Source organism: Trachemys scripta, chromosome 6 (assembly GCF_013100865.1).
Source record: "Trachemys scripta elegans isolate TJP31775 chromosome 6, CAS_Tse_1.0, whole genome shotgun sequence".
Classification (NCBI taxonomy): Eukaryota; Metazoa; Chordata; order Testudines; family Emydidae; genus Trachemys; species Trachemys scripta.
This window is the reverse complement of record NC_048303.1, coordinates 117,494,724-117,501,418: the sequence shown is the minus strand read 5'-3', so window position 1 is coordinate 117,501,418 and position 6,695 is coordinate 117,494,724.

The window sequence follows — 6,695 nt, the reverse complement described above, 5'->3', positions numbered from 1 at the left end:
GTTTCAATTTATTGCAGGTCAGGCTTAACAAGTACACAGACACATGCAGGAAACTATTATATGAAATGCATTACTTTGAAGTTCAGAGTTCTATCTTTTTTCATGGCAAATCAAACAAACAGAAGTAACTACTCTGCTTTCTTCAGTCACTAAGACCTGGTCTACACTGGAGGTGGGGGGGTGTCGATGTAAGATATGCAACAAGTCGACATATCTTATTCCAACTTACCTCCCGTCCTCATGGCGCAGGATTGACGGCTGCGGCTCCCCCGTCGACTCCGCTACCGCCGCTCGATACGGTGGAGTTCCGGAGTCAACAGGGAGCACATTCGGGGATCGATATATCGCGTCTTAACGAGATGCCATATATCGATCCCCAATAAATCAATCGCTACCCGCCGATACGGCGGGTAGTTTGGATGTACCCTTACTGTATGAGTATTGGAAACCAACTAAGATAACAATTGCCACGCTTTATCTGATCATCTAATCTGGTATCCTGGCTACAGACAGGGACCAAAACCTGATGCTTCAGAGGAAGGCAACTCAACACATACAAACCTCTCTATGATCGACCTATTTGTGCAATGTACAGAGGAGGGCGATTCTTTCCTGACCCACTTAAACAATTAGCCTATGTTCCAAAGCTTGAGAAGTGTTTTCCTTCTGTCCCCATCTTCAGCTGACATGGCTGAAAATATTACCATTCATATACTTATCCAGCCATTTTATAGATCATATTTCAAACTCACCTGAGCACCATGAATGAGCATCGCATTTGAGAACAGAGAAGATGGATGTTATTTAGTAGCACTCAGGTACTCATTAATTGGAAAAAGCAAATAAATAAGAACCGACAAATTCACTCACATATTGACCAAGTGGCACGGGGTCCTCTGCATGGAAGGGAAATTAAGGTCTAGATTTACACAGTCCATAATGAGGTGCAGTACATGACTGCCCTGTTCCATAAGATTCCCAGGAAGGAATTGTGGCTTGGGGAACAACAGTCCCCTCCTTATTCCTGTGGACAAATAATTTGCTACTGGTCCATATCATAAACAAAGTACTGCCTTCCCTGTGCACCAGAGTTCCACTCAATGGCAAACAGATTTGAGGCTCTGTTCACACCCCACCCAGCTATTCCAGAGGCAATCTGCATGAGCAGATGTGCAGCACCCTTTACACATCTGTGATTAGATACAATGTCCAAATAGCTCACATAGGGGCGTTCTCCCCTCACATGCCCTTGTGCAATCCAAAAAAATCTTGCCCTAAGGTTTCCATTTCCTATCCTGGTTAAAAAGATAACCTATCTTCCCGTATCTATCCAGCCATTCCTATTTTAATACAATAAAAAACAACCACCAAAACAATCAGTACAAAAAATTAGTTGGCCAATCTTTTCTATTTCCCTATCAGAAGGAGAACTGACACTGGAGAAAAAATAATCAGTCTACTATTTTATAGAAAGTTAAATAGATATAAAATCTATAGATTTATATAAGGTCAATAATTCAAATACAGCTCGATTTCACTCTTGACACGATTACTGTTATGAGACTGCATCCAGAAGCCACTCTTGCAATGCTCACTAAAGATTCAAAGTGAAACCTTAATTGTGACAAAAACAGAATCTCAGACTATGTTCATCAAAAGTGTCACAAAATGAAGACCCAGAAATTGGATTCACTCAGCCAGACTGCATTTGTGCAACAAAATCTGGGAATTAGATAATGTATAGCTAGCCAATTTGGGCTAAAGCATCAACCCACACACCAAGCTAGAGTAACCAGGCTTTCTCCTAGGGTTCCTCAGTACAGAATTTTCCATTCCTTTCCTAAATACAGAGCTCCAGAACTTCTTCACAGCCATTTCTGTGCCCTGGACAGTGCAATGACATCACTGGCTTCTGCAATGCTTCCCTGTGAGGCTTTTTGGCCAGTGAAAAAAAAAATTGTGAACTTTCTGGCCTTTTCCCCCAAAACAACCTCTGAAGAGGAAGTCACGGATAAGCAGGGCTCAAAGGATCACAAGAGATAGGGGAGGGAGGAGCAAAATGTATTTCTACCAATTTGGATGGTGGATCAAGGCAGAATTTGGTCTTTTTTGTACCCAGTTTTGAAACCCATGCTCATGCTGGTCATGTAAATAATCTTACTGACATTACTCCAGTGAAAGAGTGCTCACCTAGACAAATAAAGGCTGCATGATTGTGCCTTCCGCTTATAACAGCTGCTTATAAACACATGAGTTTTGGGGTGCCCAAAGCACTTAGTGCATAAAGTTAGCCATGCAAATGTAGAAGCCACTTGGTCCAAATAGTCTCCAAGGAGCTGGAGAGAGAGACTCCATCTTCCTTTTTCACCATCAATGTGTATGTCCTTTCAAATAACACTTCACAGTGTTAGTCTTTGATTCTCCTCCCTGAATTTAAGCTGCCTGAATTTTAGGTACACTCAAAATTTTGGGCACATCCAAACTGCATGTCTGTAGTGAACGTGGTAACAAACGACCATGCCGCAGATGCCATGACAAGTGACTGTATAAAAATTAGATGTGAAAAAATGCTCTGTTAAGTTGCCATATTTCTCCCAATTCTAAATGCATTACCCAAGATTTGGCTCAGCTGATCCTAGCAAGGAGATGTTTCCAAGCTAAGAGTAACTCTTCCGTTCTTTTCTAGCATATATAGCAGGAGAGCAGAGGTATGAATTCATTTGTTGTTTTATGACAGACATTATTGCACTGAACTAAAAGAGTTCAGTGAACCTGATTTGCTACAAATGCAGTGAATTTGCAGAATGTATCTAACAATTAGGAAGATTTATCTCTGTCTCTCACATCCTTCATCTTGGGCCTTGGGAGTTACATGGTCAAAAAGCATAGGCTGCTATGGTGGGCTATGGATATGCAGTCACAACTGCAGTAGTCCTGAATTAAAAAAAATATAATAATACACTTCACCATTTTCATGGCTTTATTTTATCCTCTACACTGCAGTTTAGTGGACACTGCAGTATCATTGCTACTTGACCTTCTAATTACTTTGTTAAAAATTGTCTTAATAATGAGCTCAGGAGGTATGTATCTGCCCAAGCGATAAAACCTCTCTTTCAATCAATTAAAAAAAAAGGAGAGAGAGAGAGATACTGCTTTCATGGAATGAAAAATAAAGCTTCTGAGTAAGAAACAAGAAAAAGTGTACACTTTACTACAAAATAAATAAGTTGTTCTATTACTCATTCTGTTTTTTAGCTAAAAACCTTTGTGCTGCAATTAATTTGTGCAGCCTGAAAGAACAATTAAATAAATAAGATTCAATGGCCTTGCAAAGTTCTACTTGCCTGGGGCAAGTAATTTTTTTTAAACAACCAGTAAACTATGACTAGGTTTTTCATTATCACTATCTAGTTTAGAATGGATGAGTACATTTTATGCCGGAGCTGCTACATTTTCATGACAACTCCCCCAATCTCAGCTTGTTTCATTGTCCTTGATAGATCCTGAGGCAATAACTCCAGAATAATACATACTGGGATGATTAAGATTTAACTGTATTTGAAATTTAAAAAAAAAATTAGAGCAACAGTGAGTTTTGAGATCAGGTTGTATAATGGTTTCCATTCTAACCCCCATTTTCAATCATGTATATGTATATGCTTGTGAAATTCATATATATTTGGAAGAAAATATTTTAACCATTTTACACGTGGGAGAAGAGCAAAGAGAAATACAGCCTTCCCATGATGACGATGATGGATTGATTTTATCAACTGCTCTATAGCCAAATTAGCAGGGGACTGAAAGGTTAATTTTGGCATGGAATTGCTTTCACTTTGGAGACGTGCCTTTGCTTATACCAGAGAAAGTTGGTTTTGAATTGACTCAGTTATGAGCCTTTGAAAACAGCATACTGAGGTTGCACCGTAGATATTTTTTTTCTGAAGTATGCAACTAAGATTTTTGGGCATGCATGTGCAGCTATCCTGCTAGGAAGCTAAAAGGCAGGAGTGATAACAGTGGATGGTATCAGAGAAATAATCCATTGCATATCTAACTGAGCCACATAGCAAAAAGTATAATGCTTCAAGTTGGCAGATAGAATGAGGGCTCTTACAAGCTTTGGAAGATGTGTCTGAGGGGATTCCCTGCTTCTGAGCTTCATAACACCTGCATTTTGCAAGACAGTAGCTCACCCCCATGGATCTTCTACAGTTCATGGAACAGGGCATTCCAGTGATGTCTAACCAAATAGTTCCACCAATCATTACTATTTTTGCACGTCAGAAAAGCTTTCAAGTCCTGAAGAGTGAAACTCCTTTTTTTCCTATCTGTTTCAATTAAAAAAAAATAATAAACCTCGGAAATTCCATACAAAAAACTAAACTGAGAGAATATTACAGTTGCATGACTGTAATGCCCAGTTTAAAGATACAACAAAAGAAGACAGAACAAAAATTGTGCATGTAATAGATATACCTAGGAGGACAGAGTAAATCTGCTTAACTTTGGCATTTCCTGGCTCTGCGTGGGGTGGGAGCAAGTATTTTGCTGTATGTGTTTACTTCATCAAGAGTTTAGTCTTTCAATAAACCAATGTCTTTTCTCAGCTTTTTATACATGAAACATTCTACAAATCTGGTAGTTAGTTAATGTATATTGTCCCTAAACATAATAAAAATTCAGTGTATAAGTGACTTTTTCCAATACTTATAAGTTTCCTGCTTTTGAATAAGCTGGAAGTTTTCTGTCTATTCATATTTTAATCTTGAGAAGGTGGTTCTTATATTGTATTTCTAAAGACTAAGTGCCTCTGCTACTCTAAGAGTAGGACTGGGAAGGAATTGTTAAATTGTTTTTCTCATTTGAGAAGACAGAAGGTTATTTTGTTCTGAGTAACTTTTGACCGGCATTATGAATTAGTTATTGACTGATGAACTCTAGCTCAGGAAGTTTACAGCAATGGAAACAGAAATGTCACCCCAACAAACTCTCAGACTCATCCTGCTCTTTTAAGTTGTAACACATTTTCTAGGTTAAAACTATTAGCTGGAGTTTCCTTCAATTTACAAGTGCCTGATTTTAAGGTGCAATTTTATGTCAAGCACAACTAGCAGCAATGTCCCATTAGCAAGCAATTAATTGAATCATGAACTTTAAACGGTTATACACGCATACCCAATAAGCACATCTATTTAGAAAGGGATGACATAAAGGAACGGTTTATATTGAAGCCAGGACATCAACATTCCAACCTACAAAATATAGTCATTTTCTGTAAAACCTTGAAAGCTGAAAGAGCAGACTGTCAGCAAAGCAACATGTTCTTGTCTCAACTGTTCTCATTTATCAGGAATATTACTTATGCTACTCACATACTTGGGTCCTTTTATTTAGAACTGGAATAGGCTTTACCATTATATAGGTTTGCAACAAAAATCAGAGAATATTTTTCTGAATGGAATGGTACCATTAGAGTTGCACTATTGTACTGTAGTGGGGAATCACATACAAGAGGCTGATAATGGAGTTGCTATATTTTTAGTGACTAAACTCATCTTTTTGATATAATGAAAGAGCAATTGCTTCTTTTTGTTGAAAACAAGTTTTACTATATTCGCTGCTTGCTTTTCTCTCGGTCTCTTTCTCTGTTTTTTAGCACTGTTCAAAGGTGTTGAGGGACAACCCAGCATACTGAACTTCCCAATTAGCCAAAGAACAGATAAAGCATAGAGACCCAGAGAACAGCTTAACACATGGTCAGGGCAATGTGCCCCCACCCGGATCTGAAGGAACCATTTTTAAGAGTGAGAAGGCAGCTGAGCTGTCATGCTCAATGTCTTTGACTAATCTGAAACGGACCCCAAAGATGCCTGTGGTCATTGTGATATGGACACAAAGACCTGGATTTAGATCACTATTTTATTTTTCATCTTTTTCTTTTTCTGTATTCCTAATACAACCAACGCATAGGAATAGTAGGTTATGGTGCTGAAGATAATAACTTTTGTACTGGCCTGGGTTAAGTCTACTAATCTGACCTACAAGTTAAATCTTCTACATCCCCACTGTCATAACCCATTCAATCTGAATTTTCTCATATAACAAGTCAGGATTGTTATACTAACACAGGCACATATACCAAACACTGGCAAAAATGTTTTAAAACTTATTTCACTAGAGTTAAAGATAAGTTTGGTGTGTATTTTTGTCCTTTAAAATAGTGTCCTCTGCAGAAGGTTCTTAAATAAAAGAACATTTTCCAGAGGAGTAAGTCTTGTTAGAAGACCCTTATCTGTTTTGAGTAATATAATGTTTTGTGGGAGAGGGGATAAAGAAAAGAACTTGTTTCTGAAAAGAAAGAGAAGTACTTTAAGAAAAAGGAGACAGACTGAGAAGGAGGTTGAAAGGAATAAATGAAAGTCCAGCAGCTGGACAAGATAGTATGTAACTATTAAAGAATATTTTGGGTGAAAGCCTACGCTGGCAGTTACAGGTTCTCAGACCTAGTTCAGCAGAAACTGATGACTGAAAACTCAATACTTCAGTGAGAGGCAGAATTACTCATTGGTCAGACAAAAGCATCGCTCTACCTTCAAAGGAGTGTATAGGACATCTGTGGGTGTCATAGAATCATAGAAGATTAGGATTGGAAGAGACCTCAGGAGGTCACCTAGTCCAACCCACTGCTC